Here is a 24,325-nt window from a genome sequence, read left to right as displayed (position 1 = left end):
GTTTCCCTATCTATAATGGTTGTTGAGAAAGTCTGTCCCCATTGGGGATAACGTGCACTAAGTCAAGACATGCATGACAAGGGCCATAACTCTGTCACACATTGTAACACAGTTTCTGTTTTCGAACTCCGACAAGAAATTTATGTCCTGAAAACGCATACAGAATTTGGTTTCCCTATCTAAAACGGCTGTTGAGAAAATCAGTCCGAATCATCTCGCACGGACGGACGGAGCTCAATCCGATATGATGCGTGCAAATGTTTGTGCATATGCTTACTGCTTGTCTTTAGAAAATCTGAAAACTGGTATACACCTGTCAAGATAAGAACATCGATACTCATTCAGAATAATTTGTCACACCATCATTCCTTACACATAATGCCTATGTCAAAACCCGCACGCCTGTAAACATCCTGTTCAACGATTGTAATCATTGCAAAGTCATGTACATTTTGTCAGAGTACCCTTGCACTTGTCTTGTTTACCAGGCCGATGATTCATATCTAGGCTGAGCAGCTTCCTTGCCGTATCACGGGTTTCCTGTTGTGTGCATGTTTGATTCAATGTATTACGTTCTACAGTATTTATGCAACCTTAGCATTATGACTTGTTTAGATCGATGTGAAAGTACACGAAAGTTACATAATAAAATGTTCACTGGTCTCGAGGGGTACATCAACCCATGGGCCCCGAGGGACCAGTGAACAACGTATTTATCTTACCGAACACCTGAATGGTAATTTTGAACTGTTTGAAGCACGGGTATCGGATCATAGTATGGAGGACAACGCGACAAGAAAAACAAATTTAGAGTTATCTCCCTTCTATCGATTCGCAAAACATCGGTAATTTCCGTACATCATACGTGATCCAATGTTATTCGAGATAAAGAATTACTACTACAAAGTACCAAATGAGTTCGGCATTCCCAGCGGGGTACATAGAAAATGTTACTCGCTTGTAAGCGGGGTAAATTGAAAATTAAAAGAAGAGCGCTCAGCCAATCAGACATTTATGTGTGAGGCAAGATAATAGTGTTTTGTGCACACGGACCATAGTGACATTTCGAGACAGTTGTCACGTAGGCTAATTTATCAATCACGTCACAGGAATTTTCTTATTTGTAAAGAACATACATATTCTGAAATAGGACTAGAGATTCTTGTGTATAGTTATTCGCATAGGCTGTTACAACTGCTTCACCAGGGAGAATGGCAATATATCGTTACACATCAAAGTGTTGTAGGTTATTCTGCCTATGAAAGTGACTTTTGTCTGTACTTCACCTACAGTTCTAGACTGATGCTCATTATGTCAGTAACCTGATGATCTTGTCTAGACTCTGCTGTTTACAGACCGCCCTCATATAGCTGGGCGATTGCTGAAAGTAGCGTTGAACAAGAAACAGAAATGAAATGAAACACGAAAAGTTTATTGTAATTTAAAAATGACTGCGGGATACTGGGCTGAATGCAAGGAGAGAGAAAGGCACTGAGCATGATTATGCATCCCATTTTGCAATACTCCACAAAGGGGACACCTCGACAAGTGACGCTCGAAACAATTTTCACAGATTCCACGCATCGTGGGAAGAGTGTCTGTGTCGAACGCTTTAACCTAGGCTAACCAACAACCCTTTATCGCAAGGAACGAGTGATAGGGGAGTGAATTTCACATCACAATATACAGTAACACCGAGCTGTTATACTTGTGATTCCTTGACACTTCATATATATGGACCGCCTCCGTGGTGTAGTGGTTAGAGCGTCCGCCCGGAGAGCGGAAGATCGTGGGTTCGATCCCCAACCGCGTCATACCAAAAGACGTTAAAATATTGTACTTGTTGGTCCCTGCCTGGCGCTCGGCATTAATGGGTACAACAAGGACTGGTCGGCTCGGAGTCATTATAATGTGTCTGATTTGGGTATTCATGCTTCACTGCGGCATGGTATCTCAGTGAGCTAGCACTATAAAACCAGCTTCAGTCTGGGCTAGTACAAGCAGCCGCACATACACATACACACGCATGCACGTTGTCATATGATGGAAATATTCTCAAGCACGACGTTAAACCCAATTCCACCACAACCACCGAGTATACAAAATGAGAACAAACGTGTGCTGCATATATGTATGCGCATGATGTCTGTAGTACTACCCACAACAAACCCGAACTTCCAGTAGGTCACCACATGTTTTCTTTGTTCAGAGGATAAAATTGTATGTCTTGAAGGAGAATACGCACAGGCTAGCATTGCAAGGGTAACAACATCAGTACAATTATTATCACGAGCATATAATAATTTTGGGTAAGAGCAGTATGAGCTTTGAATGGTTTCAATAAACTCGCTGAGCACAGACCTTCCACTGACCTATCCGTATTTATTCTCAAGGTCGTCAACCGTTTATAATTAAGCAATGAAAACTGATACTTGCTATGACCTCACCTCACCTCACCTTCATATATATACTGAACAACATTAGAAACGCACCACCCATATAATACGAAATATCCCCGTCAAACTGAAATGTACCCATGATATCTGAGCATCGTCGGTTTATTGTAGTGTGGTGCGTTTCTAATGTTGTTCAGTATATTTTGATCTGTGCATAAAGATTCAGTATGACCAAAACTTATCCACACGACTGTGTGACAAAACAGATGACCAGCCTATATTGTTCTAGTAGTCCTGCAATATTCCAGCTGTTCCAGCCTTCGGTGTTCAAACTTCAGCTTTGTTTAGGTAGGATCTCCACAGATAATTTCAAAGAAGGGTATACGGTTCTTGTTAAAAGGTTGTTTGATCAGGGTTGCAACATTCAAAACGTTTTCTGGTAGAAGGCCGGACAGTTTTAAATTTCGCACGCGAAAAAATGATGTCAAATGTAATTTTCCATTTTCACTAACCCCGCGCGGTTCCATGTTTTGTTTTGGTGACTTAAGTTGCATGAGTTTGAAACATGTCACATGTGCATGTGTTTGAGACGTATGACACGTGTTTGAGACGTATGACATGTGTTTGAGACGTACGTCATGTTTGCATGTGTTTGAGACGTATGTCACGTTTGCATGCGTTTGAGATGCGTGTCGCGTTTGCATGGGTTTGAGACGTATGACACGTGTTTGAGACGTATGTCAGGTTTGCATTTGTTTGAGACGTATGTGACCTTTCCATGCGTTTGAGATGCCTTTGGCGTTTACGTGGGTTTGTCGTGGGTTACGTTTTAATGGGTGTAAGACGTATGCCACATGTACATGGGGTTTGAGACGTGGATGATATTTGTATGTTTTTGAGAAACGTCACATTTGCACAAGTCTTAATATGTTTAATCAAGAATGGTATTCAGTAATACATAACAGTTCACGGTACGACCCTTATAGAATATACAAATCACTACTCCAGCCGGAGAAATAAATATCTGTCGTTTTTAACATCAAAGAAATTAAGATATACATTTATACGTTTTAGGTTAGGTTTGATCAACATAATGGTAAACGAAGGAAGATGTTTTTATATTGAACGATGCAAGAGAATGTGCCCACTGTGTAATATAGATGTGGAAAATGAAATCCATTTTTTACTTGTATGTCCTTTGTATAAAGATTTGCGTACGAAATATATAGCTGAATATTATCTATGTAAGCCACCTACATTAGCATTTAAACTACTTCTTTCATCAACTGACCAGCATGTAATAATCAAGCTGTCGTACTATATCAATTATGCTCTTATTAAACGTAACAATCTGATAAAAAGTGTTGTAGGTCCACCGTATTTCACTACTTGTACATCATTTACTGCCTGTATCATGATTTGCTGTTTGGATCGCTAATTACTACTTATTGCACCATATGTATAATGTATATGTATAACTCCAATGTATATGGGCCGGAGGCCTTTTGTACAATAAACATTTTTGACTTTGACGTGTTTGGGACGCGTGTCACGGGTGTGGCAAACACCTAGTATTCTTACTTCCTGATATAGATGAAATGAAGATCAAACTTTCTCACCACACTAGAGACCAGGGTTTTTCTTCAGTCACTCTGACATTCAACAGCAATCATATCAGTTGCAGTTTGCAGTTTCTCTTCGGTCACTCTGACATTCAACAGCAATCATGTCAGTTGAAGTTTGCAGTTTCTCTTCAGTCACTCTGACATTCTACAACAATCATGTAACAAAGCACAGGTGGCCTTGGAAAATCTGTAATGTGTATTTTGTGTACTGGCTCATGATGACATGTAACCGAAAGAATCAAAGAACAGGTTGTCGTGAAAACATATTGACTTTCGTTGAGTTCAAGGTTGTTTCACTTCAGCTGGTTCTCCTCTAGACTGAAAGAACATCATGATGTGTTTATTTTCCAACATTATGTAATCAGATATGTAAGAAAATTAAACTGCACACTGTACAAGATGTAAGCTACCTCCACACTTTGTTCACATTTAAGATTCGATTCCCCAAAACCTTTCACTACTGGAATATTGCTAAAATCGTCGTAAAATCATACTCACTCACTCACTTATGAAACTGAAACAAAACAACACGCACTTTCCAACTGCAAAAAGTTACACAACGTTCAACTCTAGCAGTACGATTTATTCTGGTGTCTTCAGTTTACACAATTTTGTTACTTGATGTATACTGGAGGTGAACTGAAACTCTTCTGGACAATTTATCACACGAGAAGACAGAAGTTTAATACTTTTAATCTTCTGCATATGTTAAATGCCAAAGACACGAATGTACGGTCCTTTGTGTTGTAATATGCATTGTTTTAAAATTTGTCAAGAGCATTAACCAGTCGTGAGTGTAGAATGTACGGCTTCCGAGCGTCAAAGGCTTATGGGAGAGATTACTGGTGTCATTTTGATGGTAACTGATGACTTCACAATGGTTTGCAAAGCGTTGTGTTGCAATTCAGCACTTCGGCCGTGGAAGCCAGATTCGGATGATAATGAACCCTCCATTGGATAAAGACCTGTGAAGATACGGGTTAGAATCGGTCATCAGTAACCCATGCTTGTCGTAAGAGGCGACTAACAGGATCGGTTGGTCAGGCTTGCTGACTTGGTTGACACATGTCATCGTATCCAAGATCGATGCTCATGCTGTTGATCACTGGATTGTCTGGTCTTTACAGACCGCCGCCATATAGCTGTAATATTGCTGAGTGCGGTGTAAAACTAAACTCACTCAATTGGACAAGACGTAACATACACCCATCAATTTGACATTTTATATTTATTTAAAATTCTATTTCGAACAAAAGCACAACAAACTTAGGCCATTTGGTTTCATCTACAGCTCAGACACCAATCACCAGTGTCAATAATATGGAAACGATATGTGTGCATTATTTACCTCAGACCATTTGAAATGTGGGTGAATGATTTTACACCTCTATATTTGTTGATATTACTTAGTAAGATAAACATGATGACAATAATGGCTGCATTATTGTCTAGTGACTTTGAATTGATATATAGCACTCTCGCATGAGAGACGGCCAAAACGTGAATGCTTAGCAAATACTTCCCACCTGAAAGTAATTCTGTGCAAAACAGTCTTATGTACATACATTATTGGACTGACCTTATATGTAAATAACCAGTTTATGTTCCTGGAAACAGAGACTATATGGTCTCTGATGCAAACAAATAAACTTGACCAAAGATCGCCCCTCGGCACGATCTTCCCAGCTAACAATTTCACGTTGTCACAGCTTTATGCTTTCGTTGTTACAACGTTGTCGCCTGACGTTGTGATGAGGTTTTTTTACGTCGCTACAAGCTAAAGTTATATGATGCCAACGTATTTTACGTTGTCTTAACGTTCAATTTAACGTTAATAGTTGAATAGTCTTCCCAGTTGTGAAAGGTACGTGAGATACAAAGCAGAAATTCACTTTAATGTATATTCGTTAATCTGCATGTTGTGTTGGTCGTGTGGTTTCTGAAGCTGTAGCTGAATAGTGAAGAAAGAATCTGAAAGTGAAAAGTTTTACGAAAAAAACTTTATTCTGACAAGTTATAAGAAACGTTGTTGTAACGTTGTGAGGAGCCCAAAGCATAACTTTACCTCAACGTAAATTTGCAACGTTGTTATTACGTTGTGACATAACGTTATAAAATGACGTAATACTAACGTTGTGACAGCGCTGTGGCATAACGTTACCAATCTACAACCTTCCCATGGCGTTGTGAAAACGTTGTTTGTCTTAAAAGGCGTTGTTTAAAATGAGAAATTATTATTTTGCAAAATATTGCTAATTTCTAATTGTTCGCCAATGCAAATGGGATGCGATGGCAGCATTATGGGTTGCTGAGGACCAATTCTTATCCTTCGTACCCCAACGTCGTGGGGCATTTGTTGTAACATTCCCTGGATCGTCATTGATGTGGTGGTCGGTCAGATTTTGTCGATGCATGTTATCTTATCCCAACTATAATGTCTGGTCCACATCTAGACGTTTACAGATTTCACATGGGTGGAATATTGCTGACTGACGTGAAATTAAAAACAAAATCTGAAACTATTAACGACCTCCATGAACTGCCCAATATCTTCGATGAACCCGTATGTACCGGATATAAAACAAACAAACTAAAACGGTAAATGCTGTCGATGCAAATTGAAAATATTATGATGATGATGATGATGATGTGCGTGTATGTCACAATGTTTTTCACTTATGTTAAATACATTCCTTATGCTTTCTCAAATTATTACGCCTAATTGTTGCTATAAAGGTACAGCCATACGTCATTAAATGTATAGAAGGTAATTTTGACAAACCTGAAAAAGAGTATTTGGCCAATATTATTTATGTTTGGGATTTGATTTGGAGTTAACAAAAACACAAATTTGACTGAAACAGTTTGCAGAATTAAACCCAGGTCGTCGCCGAATGGTTGAATGAAATATTACAATTTATTATAATCGATCTCAAACACAGAGAAAGGCATATATGCCAAATCCATTCGCGAAAATGGTTTTGTGAGCTGAGATAGATATGATGACAACATCCACATTTAATTTAATCTATTGAATTTACTGCGTAGTTAATTATAAGGTCGTAGCTTCTGCCATAGAGGAAACATATTTTATAAAAGAAAAGGGTATATGATATATCAAAATGGCCTTCTATTGATCTAATACGAAGAATTGACATTTCACTATGTCTTTCATGAAAGCATTGTCAACTGTAATTAGATAATTGGCTAGGCAGTAAGCTGATAAAGGAAGTGTATTAACAAAGGGAAAGGCGTGGAACCCACAAATGTACCTTCGTTTTAAACTTCTCGATTCCCACACATGCAGTTTAATTGGTATTCTTAACAATTTATTTACTTTTTTGATATCGCAAAATTAAAAAATTCAGCTTTAATTGTAAAAAGCATGTTTTTTAAGACGTCAGTATTTTATTTAATTGCTCTTTATACATTTTATCCTTTTACTCTTTTAACTATTTTTTTATTTTTCTGATCATTTATCTACCATTTTGTATGCTGTATATATGTACTATGTCTTAACCGTCTCTCATAAGCCAAATAATGGCTGGTTGTTAAAGATATCTTAGTACTCTTATAACATTTTTATATTCTTGTATATGTTTAACTTGTGCCGCTTAAATATAATACTTGTCTGTCTGTCTGTCTGTACAAATACAGGGTAGTTTAAAAAGGGGGAGATGGTTATACACTTGATTGAGTTTGGTGGAGGAGTGCATCATAAGCGGATGGAATAAAGTATCCTTGACCTCGACTGATGGTGGGCTTTTGGCGTGTGATGTGAATGGCTTAGGTGAGTTTGCGTTTGGTTTGATATTTTATTCACAAATGTGAAAGGGATTGGGGACAAGTTATCCAACTTAAAATACCCGATCCCTAATATTTACATACATACATTTTTGGTTAAGTCCGTTTGATTGTTGGTGATGTGAGAACAGTCTGTTGAGTGATTGGGGTTTGATGTGATGTAACCAGAGATGGCTGATTCGCTGTGGGAATTGATAATGGAAGGCTAATGTTCTTTCACTTGGGTGTTGATGGATCGGGATGTTTCGCCTATTTAGATCTGTCCATAATCACAGTACATTTTATAAATTACACATTTAGGGTTGTTGGGGTTGACGGTTGTGTAATTTTCATCCGTTAGCATGTAGAAGGTTGTTGAGGATGGGTGACGAAGAGAAGTTCAGTATCTATGCCAGCTGGTTATTTTAGGTGTCTACTGATCTGATGTGATGGTTTACCAATGTAGGGAATGGATATATTGATTGGGGCTGAATCTTCTGGTTTAGGTCTTTGGAGGGAGGTCACAGAGTTTCAGCAAATGGTTCTATTGATTATTTGGGATGGGCATTTGTCTAGTTCTACCAAAACTTTCTTCAGGTGCTCGATTTCTTGTGTTGTCTTCTCAGTGGCATTTCTATTAAAAGAGGATATTTCAGGGCGGTTGGTTTATTCCTTTGCTTTTCTGTTTGTCATTCAACCCTTTAACCTCTTTGCTTAACAAAGAGGAATGTTATCATCCAGTACCTTCACACCACAGGTCCCCAACACCACTAACCTACCTCCTGTACGTGGATACCTTGAATTTATTGAAACGGACTAAGAAAATATTCTAGACTTAGAAAAAACCCAGATTCTCCAATTACATGGGGCTGTCCTTTGTGCTCGATAAATGCAACATTCTCCATCTGAAACCTGGCTAGATAAAAGAAGCAGGATCAGTCAGTTTACATTATGGAAGTGTGGGATGCAATTTTGAAGCAAAAACCAGAATGCCCATATGAAGGACAAACTTCGGGCAGAATAGATAGAATAAAACTCAGAGCTGATCGCTCACACTAAAGTCAAAGCCAGAAATACCTTTGCTATACCCGTGCTCTCAGTTTCTTTCGTTGTTTTAGGTTAGGGGAAACAAAACAGAGTGGTGATGCTGTTCCACAAAGATTCATGTCAGACAATAGATGCCACCTTGGTCCATGTCCCTGCTTCTAAAGGAACTTGATCCATACACCTGCATATAGAGGCACCTTCGCAGCCTACAACTATACACCCGCTTTACAGAACTTGCATGGGCTGTCAACATGGTCACAACTCTTTCTATATTTATGTATTTTAAAATCATGCAAACAACAACTAAGTGTTTTAGAACTCGTCTTATATTTAATGCTATTTCTTACTTCTGGGCACCATATTTGCGCACCATATTGGAAAATGGTTAAATGTTACAAAACTTTCAAGAATATGTATCAACGTTCACGTCTGTACATCATATGTGTACATCATCATTTTAATAGGGACTATAGCCTTGCTCAAGTGGCATATGCTCGAGTAAATATATTTCTATATGAAATTACAGTATCACGATATCTTCAATCTGTTCACCATTAATAGTTTATTATTTATGTTGTGACAGAGGACCTATTTTTTAAATAACATAACTTTACACCTATTAATCTTTACTGCAAATCTCTTCTTACACAAATATCCTTCTAACCTAATTCTTTTGCAGTTTTTACAGCATCTGCACGCCATCTACAAATAATTCAAAACCAGTAACGGTCAGAGCAGACATCCTTGTCCAACATCGTAAGAGGTGACTGTAAATGCATCTCTCAAATGCTGAGAGCTACATGTAAGCTTCCCAGAAGCATTAAACGTTGATATACATACGTTTAAGTACATTATTAGCAAGTACTCCTTGCTTTAATTTTTGTTAAGATCCACATAATTTCTTTATAAGTTTCCAAAATATGTTACGATATTTGTCTTTTCCTGCTTTAGAAATACCCCCCATTATCTTATTCTCAAAATCTTTTTTTCTATTTGCACACATTTTTTGAATGCTTCATCGAAGAAGATATATATTTGTTCAGCACTATGACAGCTGTTGTCAAACTATTTTGGTTGCTGGTAAACTGATATAATTATTTGTTTTCAAATTTTGAAGATCACAATTGTTTTCATTGTCGAATTAAATTATAAAGAATGACTGTGAATATGTCTTCGTTTTATTGAAGTATGAAAAGAAAAAACGATGTTGGAAACTTTGTAAGAACGTGTAAGGAAACTTTACGGATTTGAAAATCGATGAATAACAACTCCCAAAATATTTCAAATTCCAAAATAGATGCCAAATAGATAAAAGCGTTAACTTACTAAATAAGTAAGAAGAATGTATTATGGAGCTGGAGCAAATTCTCAAACTGTCTCAATTTCAAATATTTTTGTAAATCATCTACGATTCCATGCAAGTGATATCTTTAAATAACCTTCACATTTGGAGCCAAACTTTCAAATCTTTAGTATCTCAAATATTCGTTATAAATTCATAAAATCAAAATGTTCATCAGCCCCATGAACAACAGCTTAGATAAGAAACCATAGTTAGCTTTATCAATAATGCATTTCTTTGTTAAATATATGCTATTCAAACGTTCTATTTTCCAATTCCAACAAGCAGCCTTATTTCACTTAATACCTATGTAAATATGAGCCCAATAAATGTTTAACTTGATTTTAATCAACCAGCAAAAAGTAAAAACGAATGCGTTAACGACAAATTATACATTTTTAGAAAAAAACACATCTTGTTTTCAAATGAAATAACCATAGAATGATCATTAGAACAGTGCAAGAGACAAAACTGTTAATGGTATACAGTAATTATATTTTTGCTGAAACTGTCATTTAGAAATTTGATTCAAAAGTCTCAGAGAAACAAAAGCCAAATGTCAATGTATGCCTATATTAATAAATGTCCACTGTCAGCATATACATATGTCTTTCTGAACAAGCACGCCTACTGAAAACTCAGTAACTGCTTTTCATCAATAAATAAATATCCGGTTTTCTTCAAACAATACTACACCCACGAGGACCAGGCTTTAAATAGGTCTTCATCAACCTATGCCTGTCGTACATAGTGACCAGTGGCATAGGGTGGTCAAGTTTGCGGATTGTATCGATGAATGTCATCATATCCCAATTGTATAGATTCTTATGCTGCAAATGTTTCTGGCCCAGGCACGATTATTTACAGACCGCCATCATGTTGGTGGACTATGCCTGCACACAATGAATGGATTGATCATTGTATACCAAAACTAAATCTCAAATGTGAATCATCTAGCCAGAGATGTAACAATATGAACAAATCTTGTCTTTCCAAGGTTATGAACACTTTGGATAAGTCAGTGTGAACAGTCTTGTACAATGCATGTATGCAAGATTGGATATAATACTTTTTCCGAGATGAATACAAGGTATACATATTACGGTGACAAAATGTGACACGTTGAGTGTTATGTGTTCTAGTGTTAGTAATATGACTGTACTAATAAATCAATGTTTTATCCTGTGCAAAATAAATCGAAAGGCATCAGGCCTACCTGGAAACACTGCAGAAAGAAACAACGACTCAATCAATGACACACATTGTGTATGAAATTGGATGTTTACTCTGGACTTCAGTGCATATGTATAATTTCATCTTGCAGAGGATAGAAAACATTCAGCCTCTAAATCAATACTAACCCATTACATTCCCTTAGACAGTCATGGTTACACAAAGTAAGTGTATTTATTTGGCTGTTTCCGAAAATGTTTTATCTGTTTAATGTGCATGCTTGGACGTAGACGAAGGCGGTACAATAAGGTACATATCATGGGGAAATAAGTATCATTACATCCAGAAGTATCCAGTATGTGGTGATCAACATTTAAAAAACAACAACATACAGCATCTTTAAACAGATTCAATTTGTCGTTGTTTGTTATCATGTTCTTTTAACCGAAGAACAAAAGCATTAGTCTTGGCTATACAAACAGTCTCTCATCGACGTCACATGGGACGTGTTAATCCAGAAGGGATTGAAAAAACCTTTGTGGTTGGATCGTTGCTCATGTAAAGCATACAAATTTAGGATACAATGATAAAACATCGATTAATATTCCAGATAAAAAAAGGTAACTGACCTATTTATATATAAAACGTCAGTGTAAAAGAATAGCTGCTATTGACTATCCTCAGGGCAAAAGTAATAATTAATGTAAGCCATTTTACAAGGAAATGGCGATACTTGCTAAAACACTTGTATGTATATGAACATTTGTGACTCTATCAATAATCTATCTTAATCATTTCATGTAAAATATATTATTAGCACACATTGTAATCTTCATTCAGTTGGAGGAAATAAAGAATATCTATCATTTCGTTTGGTGTAAAGGGACAAATAAAGGGAAAAGTAGATGTATGGGTCACTGAAAATCAGTGATGACACCAGGTGTTCGAGAACATGGTTATTCGGGGAATGTTGTTCATGGAGTTTTAGTCCCTATTTCGAAAGAATTTGACATTTGTGTAGAAATGTATATTGTAGATAGACAACATCATGCATTATTTGCCATGAACAGAAGTTCATTTGTGAAGAAATGGGCAAAAATATTTCGGAAGATAATTTCACAGATGTGTTGCAGCGATACCTTTTGTACATGTACGTAATACGGACGAAACTGTATAGAAATAGGAAAATTTAATATATCGTTCAATAATATCTGTGACGTAGATAGATATCTTGATACACAAATGATGACATCGTTCATGACCATCAACATTGCGTCATGAACACAATCATGATATGAACCTAATACTGTGTATCCCCTCAGTGCTTAATTGCTGATCACTAGAACATACATCAAGGATTACTTCTGTGGGTGGCATTTAGACGTTGGTGTGATGAACTAGAACTACCCCCACCCCCAACCCCCTTGTTCATACATAAAAGATGTTTATTTAAATGGAATATCATGTTTTACCATGTTACCTTCCAGATCCAACTTAATCTCTTTCAGAGATACTTGGGACTGTTTTTTTCCTGGAGTTAACGTATTAGGCCTCTGAAAGGACTTTGTACAAGAATATATTCAGATGCAGATAATAGATGATGAATATATATATATATGGAATGTGCATTTGATTTCAATAGAAATAGATTCATAATCAAACACATATTGCTGTATTCCAGGTTTTACTAAATCGATGGTTGCTAATGGTTCCACTGACAGGCGGAATTTGTATGAGATGATGAAAGGAACCTTGCAATGGGCAAAAAAAGATGGGCGGATGAATATTGACATGCATGTATCAGTTTATGCACGAGAATATGAAGTTTTAATGGAAGTGCTATACCAGAGCGTCAGGTGCCAAGGTTCATGTAGATGTACAAAACCTGGTAATCTTTTGTCATCATATGTTGTCATATTTTTGAAGTTTATTACCCTTGGCTTGATATGCATTGTGTGGACATTTTTGTATGTCTGACTGACTGAGTTTGGTTTTACGCCGCTTTTAGAAATATTCCAGCAACATCACGGCGGGGGACACCAGAAATGGGCTTCACCCATTGTGCCCATGTGGGGATTCGAACCCGGCTATTCGGCGTGACGAGCCAACGCATTAACCATTAGGCTACCCCACCGCCCCTTTTTGTATGTATGTATGTATGTATGTATGTATTTATGTATGTATGTATGTATATATGTATGTATGTATGTATGTATGTATGTATGTATGTATGTATGTATGTATGTATGTATGTATGTATGAATGTATGCATGCATGTGTGTATGCGTGCTTGCGTGCGTATGCATGCATGCATGTCTGCCTGTCTGTCTGTGTGGTTGTGATGTGTTGTTTTGTGTTGGCATTGTGTTTTCGCATAGAAACCTAGCGTCTCTCTGCTTGGTGTGACATTGCATTTATAATAGTACTGAGTGTTGCAATATATCATACTTCGAGTGAATATTTATGGAACATGTTATGGTCATGGAACAAGTCGTGAATTTAGATTGTCGCCTATACGGGACCTTTAAACTGTAATCCCATTTTGTAATGTTTTTCATTTCTAGCCGTTGCATCAGTAAAACAAGCAACAAATAAAACACACTAGCCAGTGCCGTTTCAATGCAACAACACGTAAAGTCCGCTGTACGATTCGTCCCTACTGCATATGCTTCCAGACAAATCAGGACCAGACATTCCAGTGATTGGCATCATGAAAATTGATCTACTCATATTGGAATTCATTGATAAACCAAGTCGCCAAGTCTGACTATCCCATCAATTAGGTTGCCTAATACGACGAGGGGCGATGGGGTAGCCTTGTGGTTAAAGCGTTCGCTCGTCACGCAGAAGACCCGGGTTCGATTCCCTAAATGGGTACAATGTATGAAGCCCATTCCAGGGTCCCCCGCGGTAATAGTGCTAAAAGCCTGATAACATTAACTCACCTACTCACACTAACACGATCATGATAGGTTGCTGGGGACTTATTCTAACCTGGAAACCTCTCTTGGTATTTTGCCCAACTGCGCAGATAGATGTTCATGCTGTTGATCATTGGATTGTCTGGTCCAGACGCGATTATTTAAAGACCGCCGCCATATAGCTGGAATATTGCTGAGTTGCGGCGTAAAACTAAACTCACTCACTCACTCTTGGTATTTGGGTCACCTTATGATTTCATCCGAAAGAGGCTCTCAAAACACATGCATGCATTGTCAGATAAGTACAAATATCGAACAAGGGAGGATGCATTACGGTATCGTTGACCTGTGTAAAAGGTTGTCAGAAACTGATCATGCTATTTATAATTCACAACTACTTATGGGCAACCGCGTCATAATGTATCTCTTGAACTTTACCAGCAGCCAGATAAATTGCTTTATTAAATCGATAAAGTAATTAAATATGCACCAACGACTTACTTCACCTTTAATGGTGCCACTGTAGATGCATTCCTTAAGGATGATGTAGAAAGAAGCCGTAATAAGCTTTTTTTCCAACATCGGTAGACTAACGCTTAGTCTCTGAATATATATAATGTTGATAGTAACAAACAAGTCCATTTAAATTGAAAAGGAGCCCCAGGGTGACCAGAGATTCAGATCTAGACTTGATTTATTTAGGGCTTTAGCACTGCAGATAGGGCTTGGCAGTAGGGAAAATAATGTGGTTCAGTGACTGTGAGACAGACTACAACATCGGCAACCACATCTGAAATGGTTGTTGAGTCAATTTTCATGTTACCCTGTTATAAAATAATCACACATCAAATCAAATAAACCAAATAATAGAGATATGTTGTTTACATTGAAATGACCTGGACTGAAGACAGGTAACCCCCTGCTTTAAGACGTTTAATGGAAATGTGTCGATTGGCAATGTTCAGTTTCGGCTATTTCCCACTTCCAGTAAGACGACATGACACAATGGCATTGTGTATTTCATAGCTTTCGGTCGTGGGAGCCGTGTCAATTAACTTATTAGAGGGGTACACAAAGTCCGCAGTCTAGACTACCAGTTGTTCGACTTCCATTTGTTGTGGAAGCCGCGGTGGCTGAGCGGTCTAGGCGTCTGACTTTATGTGCTGGCGATTAGATGCCTGAAGGTGAGGGTTCGAATCCCGGATGGGAGTCAACCCCCAATCTCCCCTGCCCCCCCAAAAAAGTACTAGAATCTGTACTTTACCGAGAAAATGTAATCCCAAATATAACATATGTTACATGACGCAATGTTAACTGGTGTCAGTTTCACTGCAGGTGATTGTCACAACTTGCTTTTCATTCTGCTTTTACTTTACTTTCCATGACGTTTTCGTACAGTCTGATACCAATTCGCGTAGAAAGCGTTTGTGTATTACACTAGTTAACGAGCATATAACTAATATCTGTTACGTGTTGACTCCAAGATGAAACTGAAATGCTAACGGGGGTAGTTCTGAAAAGAACTAGGTCAGAAACCAACAAAGAATTGTGGTGTAATTAAAATATGTATTCTACAATAAACTAGGTTTACAAATGAGTTCCAACCAAGACAAAGGTATCAGCTTGGCTGGACAAAAGAAAGTGGCAATACAAAGTCAGAGGTAAAATGTTTGACTGTGACACTCAGCAATATGCCAGCTATATGGCGGTAGAGGTAAGGGAAGCAATTTCACTGTTTGTGTTTCTCATTGCCCGACCGACCCTTCTAATTTGATGCGGGGCTGTGGGGTAGCCTAGTGGTTAAAGCGTTCGCTCGTCACGCCGAAGGCCCGGGTTCGATTCCCCACATGGGTACAATGTGTGAAGCCAATTTCTGGTGTCCCCCGCCGTGATGTTGCTGGAATATTGCTAAAAGCGTCGTAAAACCATACTCACTCACTCTAATTTGATGCTTTGAACATTGTATCACAATGAATATTACTGCCCCATAACATAGTGTTGAACTGGAAATATTGCTTTTGCATTGAATGGTTCGTGATTGAAAAATTCTTATCTTCTATGGGATTCTTGTTTTGAACTGGTCTTCCGCGACTAACGGGATCGGGTTGACCCATGTCATCGTATCCCAATTGCGTATTGTTACGGTTAATACTTTGCCGTGACAAAAGGTTTAAAAGTCCCCTTTGAACCAGCAAAATAGAAGTCTAAGATATTCAATAATATACTGAACATCATTGAAAACGCACCAGTCTAAACTTGTCCATATTTTCATCAAGATGGATTTCAGCATGACATTGATCAATGAATGTAACTAACATGAAGTCGAAGGGCATGTCCAGTTGACCAAATGCTTTAGAAACAAATTCCTGTCCACAGTATGACTCTTAATTCCAAAATGCATCAACATGCAGCCACGCCATGAAAAAAGCGCGAATTTCATTCTGAAATCATACTGACATTAAAAGCAGGTGTATGAGAAACGATTCTCATTTCTTCACTAACGATTGTGAAACGAGGACAGAGATGCCGAGGTTAACACCTCACGAAAGAGAACGTGCACTAGGCATGATTCAGGGTGGCACCAGCAGCAGGGATATTGCTCGACAACTTGGACTTGGCCACTCCACGATCGTTAGGCTTCATAGACGACATCAGTAGACAGGCAGCACCCGTGACCTTCAATGACCTTGGCAACAACGTGTTCCGACGCTCCATCATGATCGCCATATTGACCTTGTCCATATCAATGATTGAACACTGCCGACTGCCAGGACTGCTGCATGAGTTCAATGTTGACGTGGGGGTCATCAGCGCTGACTCCATGTGACGCCGTCTACACGCTACAGGGCTCCATGCTCGACGTCCTTACGTTGGACCAATTCTGACTGACAGACACCGTAAAGAGCGTAAACAATGGGCTAGCAGGCATTTTCGGTAAAGGTTACAACAATGGCATGGTGTGGTAGTCACTGACGAGTCACGTCTTCATCTACGTAATGCTGACGGCCGATTACGGGTTTGGCGTAGACGTGGTGAACGTTATGCTGATGAGTGTGTGGTTCAGATAGACCTTTGGGTGGTGGGAGTGTCATGGTCTGGGGTGCAATAAATTACAATCACAGGACTGCCTTCATGTTTGTCAAGGGAGAGTTAATGCCCTTAATTACCGTGAGCAGATTCTTCAGAGTCACTTCGTATCTGTCTTCAATCACCACCAAAATGTCCATACTTTTCAACAGGACAACACACGGGCACACACAACAAGACTTTCCATGCAGTATCTGGCCCAGCAAATCATCCAGGTTATTCAATGGCCAGCACAGTTGCCAGATGTATCCCCCCAGATGGAGCACTTGTGGGACGAAATTGGTCAAAGTCTTTCGCGGCGACAACAGATGCGAAACATCCGGGAACTTGAGGCTGCACTACTGCAGAAGTGGAATGTCATCCTCAAGAACTCTATTCAGACGCTTATTGACTCAATGAGGAGACGTTGAACTGCATGTGTCATTGCAAATGGCGGTCACACGCGATATTGACCTTTCGGTTTGACCTCACGTGTGTTTGATCCTTTCTGACTGTAAAACATTTCAATGAATGAGCGTCTTTTCTGTGTTTTTGTTTTTGTCAGTCGTCCATCTGTTATTATGAATTACACGTGCTTTTAATAATCTCAACTTTTATAAGTGGTGCGTTTTCAATGATGATCAGTATATATTGAACAAACAATGAACAAGCTACAATGAATGACAATACAGATTTCTAGTACAATGCAATTGAGTCACAAATCTAAAATATTGGGTCACAAATATAAAATATTAACTCACCAGAGTCTTGACATTTACAGTGAGAGCTGATATACTGATTGAAGGTTCAGGCACTAACTCATAAGCTTTTAAAAGGGTCATTTTGACAAGATCATAGTCTGAGCTTTGCTGTATCAACAAGGCCGAATAAGCATCCTGAGCTTTACCCTTCAAAAACAGTTTTCAGTAGCATAGTCCCTGACTCCCTAGGCCACTTGAGGTTTTCAGCAACTTTTTCAAAATGTAGAAAGTATTTGTCTACTTCTTTCTCCTTAGAAGGGGTTACCAGCCTTGCGTGTATGGCAATGTCAAAAGAGGAAGAATTTGAGGGAGGAGAATAATTTTCTAGCCTTTTCAGTTCAATTTCTCTGTCAATTTCTAATTTTGTCAATTCTGTTTCCTTTCTATATCTTTCTCGTTCTTTTTCAAAATTTCATGTCCAAAACTATCAGTTAATAATTTGCCATGACAAAAAATGGTTTAAGAAATCCCCTTTGAACCAGCAAAATAGAAACACAGACAAGTCTAAAATATTCAAATAATATATTGAATTCAAACAATGAGCAAGCTACAATGAATGACAATACAGATTTCCAGTACAATGCAATACAGATTGGGTCACAAATCTAAAATATTGGGTCACAAATATAAAATACTAACTCACCAGAGTCTTGATATTTACAGTGAGAGCAGATATACTGATTGAAGGTTGTTTACAATGACAACAGTTGAATAGACAAGAAGCACGGTCAGTCTTGAAATGGTGAACAACTTGACGATGGCAGACAGATGTGTATAAATCCAGTTATGTGAAACGTCCGTGTTACAACTCAACAACCAGCCTTTATATAGCTCTTACACAGTTCTCGAGCATTCTAGCAAAGCTAGGCTCCATCATTATTCTCTCAGAACGTTATGGAATCATGTGGAACACACGGCATGATGAAGGCCGTAAATGAACAAGATTGCCAAGGGAGGCAACTCTGAAGCGCTATCAAAAAGGCATGCCGCTACAAATAATATTGCATATACGATGCGAGATGCGAGCCAAAACTCACACTCAAAACTTTAAACATTGTGACCCATAATAACCATCACTTAATCAATGTGATATTACAATTACAAACTACAAAAAAAACACTCTCATAACAGTATAGTGATGCTCATGATGTTGATCACTGGATTGTCTGGTCCAGACTCGACTATTTACAGACCGCCATCGTATAGCAGGAATACTGCTGATTGTGGCAATAAACAAATGGTGTGACGTGAGTGAAATACTGTTCTAAGCGTTTGTTAATCAAATGAGACCTAACCATGTTATGCTCGAAGTGTAATGCCTGATCTGTTGAAGATGAATTTCCTTTCCTTCTGTTATGTCCTCATTATAAGACATGGAGAGAAGTGTCTGTACCACCATATTATTATAACAATCCATCCCATGATAAATTTGTCTCATTAATGTCAACAACATATTCTGTTCTCATAAAGAAGATAGTATTAATTTAATCCAACTATTTCTTTTTTCATAATAAAGTAAAACTCATTTGTATCACGTTGTCCAGCTTGGTAACTTGTTTGATGCACGTTATTCTGTGCCATTTACCGACATCCATGCTAATAATGTCATTCACCTGATTGTCTTAATCGAATTTGATTATGAACAGACGGCCGTAATAGTGCTGGAATCCTGTTTGGTGCCCCATGAAACAACAACAAAGACAACAATTAAATGCGAATTAGCGAACTGATTTTTCATTCCAAATAAACCTAAACTGACGGAAATCTGACGGAAATCAATCCAATCTGCAGAGAACCAGTCAAGGTACATTCACTGATCAGACGCAAAGACACTACACTACACTTACAACCAACTCGAAGGCACCTCTAAATTTAGTTCGTCATAGCCGTAGTTCGTTGTACGCATGGGGACTAAAACATAAATCAATTGATCGGGGCAAAAAAAAAGCAGATAGCTATATCCGCCGGTTCGTCATAAACGTTTACTGTTCGTGACAATATTTACAGACACACAATATTCTAAACACAATTGCTTTAGAAATTCTCCTGAATACTTCTCAACAACTGATATGCTTGGTGCACACAAGATACCCGACCTGATTTTTGTCCTCAGCCATACCACTACCCCGGATCTGTCACGACAAGCACAATTGGGGATCACGAAAAGGTCATCTGTTCAGGTACATTTACGAGAACGTTGCAGCTGATAGCGCCGAGGTACATATTACAAAACGAGCCAAGTTTCTGATAAGGAGTTACTAAGGGCCTTTATCCTGCCCCGGCGACTGTCATATCTACTCCCAGATCTGCAAGTTCTACAACAGGATTACACGGGACCCTTGGCCTGTCAACGTAAAGTTGATATATGTACCAGGCTCGTGGTGACACTCGTCAGTGTATACACCGCAACGTGGTATATGGTACATAACGAATGCGTGTTTAATAACGTGACGTCGTGTTGGCGGACTCTTCTGCCATCTGGATGAATTGCATAAAAACACTTTGCGAGTTTTATGTCTATTCCCATGCCTGTAATTCATCATAATAAAGACTTTCAGTCAGGTAATTAAAATTTGAATTATTACCTTAGTTATATGAGCTTAATGTAGGACATATGGCTGAGGGTAGCCTGCTAGTTAAAGAGTTCGATTCCCCAAGGGACGCCCAGATTCTGGTTTAATAACTGGCGATATGTTTGTGATGGAATAAGACAGTTCGAGTTAACGCTGTTTGAAATGTGTTTAAGTTATACCAGTTTTATGGAAAGCATGCAGTAAGAAGGCATTCGGGATAACCGAAATTTCGAATAAGATGCTGCCAAAACTAGAAACAGAATCAGGCCGATTATAGAAATGCCTCCAAGTATGATTCCTGGTTTCTATACATATATAATTTATATTTCAGTGACAAGTCGTCGTTTGGGCGTGTTTCTGTGTATATTTCATGTACACGCCAAGCCGTCACTTACATTTTGAATAAAACATATTCATGTTAATATGAAATCCACTATAGTCCGTTCGGATCAAAATTAGACCGATGAATTGTAATCTAACTAGAAAACTACTAAACATATAATACTCAATGAAACACTGACCATAATCAATACATCTGACCAACTCTGTGATTATTTTGCACAATTTATGTCCTAAAAATAAAAAGGTTGTTTAACAAACTATCATTAAAATTTTGACACAGTTCACTATTTGTTACGAGGGAGGGGTGCAAAGAGAGGAACAGCCAGGTGTTCGAGAGAGGATGGAGACAGCACAGGTAAATGATTCAATAACTTTGTCGGCACTTGTGCACGTGCTGTTCCTCTCTTTGCAGTCCTTTGCAATTCATCGGTCCGCCGACAACGGGGCTATACCAGAGTGAGTAAGTGAGTATGGTTTTACGCCGCTTTATTCTTTAGTCCAGCAATATCACGGCGGGGGACACCAGAAATGGGCTTCACATTGTACCTATGTGAGGAATCGAACCCGTGTCTTTGGCATGGCGAACGAACGCTTTAACCACTACGCTACCCCACTGCCCTCGGTGGTGATGTATGCAATACGGGTATCATAGATGTGTTTCAGATTTAACCCGTGAAGATCCGGGTTAGAATTGATCTTCAGTAACCAATGCTCGCCGTTAGAGGCGACTAACGGGTTGACAGGCTCGCAGACTTGGTTGACACGTGTCATCGTATCCCACTTTCCACTACCAGACCGAAACACAGACAAAAACAAGAACGTTGAGGTTAAAATTGTGAGGGGAAGTTAGAGTTATCTCCTTTTTATATATGAACATGGAAGACCTGATCGTTCGGGAAGTTTCGGTAGATGCAGCAATAAAAGAACGAATAGAGGGCTATTCGGGACATTTTTCGATCAGACTAATGAGGACTGGATACTTAACAAGGTAAAACCATGTAACAAAAAGGTTAGAGTTATTGAAATATAAGGAGAAAGCTGACTGTTATAAGGCATCCGTCTTGATGTACAATCTCGTGGACCGCCGCCATACAGCTGGAGTATTGCTGAGTGAGGCGTAAAAAATAAACTCCCTCACTCACCAATCTGCATCTTAGTGCATATATCTATATATATGCATATAACAATGCTAGAAGACAGTTTGCGTCTCCAATCTGAAACCAACAAAGTGAAGCCATTAGAACATCAAACATCACTTTTCAGCTCAAAAGGATCACGAACGAGTTTAGCACGAGAGAGGACAGAGAGAGAAACAGATGGAGAGAAAGAGAGGGCGTGAACGACATATAGATAGAAAGAGAAAGATACTGAGAGAGGGTAGAAAGAAAGGGAAGAAGGGGGATGGGAAGAGAGAGAGAGAGAGAGAGAGAGAGAGGGGGGCAGTTCAAATGTGATCAGATAATAGATTTCTACTTTTGCAAATTTTGTTCACGAGTAAACACAAAAGCAGCATGCCAAACGCATCACATTCCTTCCATGGGGACAGATAAACACCCTGCCACTTGAAGGGTTAATCAGAACAATCAGCATTTCAATGAAGGTCAAGTCAGAACGTGATATATTCCCAGGTTAGCACGCAATGGGTTAAGGTGCAACGAAACGTACATGCCGTGCATTGAGATTAAGGTCAGGAATGTTTACTCATATTTCTTTGGGGTATTCATGCGTGCGTCTCGTGCCCTACTTTATGCCTTTCAATGCCTGAACTGGTGGGTATCAAATAACCACTTCCATTGAATGACCTCAGTGGATGTTTGGGATAACACGTGATGGCATGCAGAACTGGTGTCGCGTTTCCGTTGCGAGCATGAAGAACGTGGCTCTTCTGTTGAAATGTTGTCATGGGGTGACTTTGTGGGCGAAACTATATATGTTTGCATCCTGGGTATCAGTGTCTAAAGCATTGGTGCATTTTCGTGAACATACATAGTACGGTAGCATACTTAAATGAAAATTCGAACATACACGTTGAGATGGTGTTCAACAGAGCATTTGCACATAATACCGTACGCTATCAGAAGGGGTGCATTCCTGCTCCAATATCACTCATCTATTCTATTATATAGCCTATAACTGCATGCACACTGTTTAATAAGTTGTTTAAATCTTTTATTATTGATGAATTAGTTTTTGTATAATACAACGATGATATTTTATCCACGAAAAAAGAAACATGTCAAGGACTGAATAAAAAGTGCAAGGTTGCCATTCTTCACTCTTCATTATTTACGTACTAAAGTATAATGTCAGTGAACTTAGGGGATTTGTTTGAAATGTCACCTAAGCTGAGAAATGGCAACCCAAGCGTGGATAAGATGGTTGACATAAACCCGTGTCACGTAATAATGCGTATCTTGATTTATTACCTACGAGGGCGAACATATCGGGGTTCATATTTTTCATACGATGCCCTAGGGCAAACTATCACTTTGTCATGATGACGTGACGTCATGAACAAGTCTATGACGTCACGTGTCTTCTGTGACGTTGCATTCTACATGCGGCGACGGCGGGCAGCCAGCCTATGTCTGAAAGTAGATGTGGGTTTATCTACCTCAATTTGACGACTTTGGTAATAAACAGAATATTATATTCGTGCCCATATCATACTATGTTTACGACACTCGTGCCTAAATATCGGTATATCCCTCGCTCTCGCTCGGGAAATGCCAGTATTTAGGCACTCGTGTCGTAAACATAGTATGACATGGGCACTCATATAATATCCTCTATATCTTACAAGGTTGCGATGCTCCACAAGACATGTATCCAGCGAAATAAAGTTGTGAAAAAAGTCCAGACTAAACATTTAATCAATGATATTGTTTTGTATACAGTAAGTGAAACTGATTTACCTGTTATTTTCATATCATTGTAAATTATCTCTGGTGCATGTGGGTATTGGATTGCATCCATACATGATTGACATGATATTCCTGTCACGGCACATATCGTGATATGTATCCTACATTGAGAAAAGGTTACGGTGTCTGCCCTACATTGAGAAAAGGTTACGGTGTCTGCCCTACACTGAGAAAAGGTTACGGTGTCTGCCCTACATTGAGGACGTGTCACAGCGTCTGTTCTACATTGAAGACATGTGAAAACGATACATGAAAAGTGCAAGAAGAACAAGTTTTCCACGTAATGGACGTGCAGTGTGTTGGAAATATGAGTAGAGACATCGGCCAAACCGTATTCATCATTTCATTACGAAATTTACGACGTAAACGAAG

This window comes from Haliotis rubra, unplaced genomic scaffold (genome assembly GCF_003918875.1).
Source record: "Haliotis rubra isolate DU_JTF1 unplaced genomic scaffold, ASM391887v1 Scf101, whole genome shotgun sequence".
Classification (NCBI taxonomy): Eukaryota; Metazoa; Mollusca; class Gastropoda; order Lepetellida; family Haliotidae; genus Haliotis; species Haliotis rubra.
The sequence above is the reverse complement of the archived record's forward strand: the minus strand, read 5'-3'. Positions refer to the sequence as shown.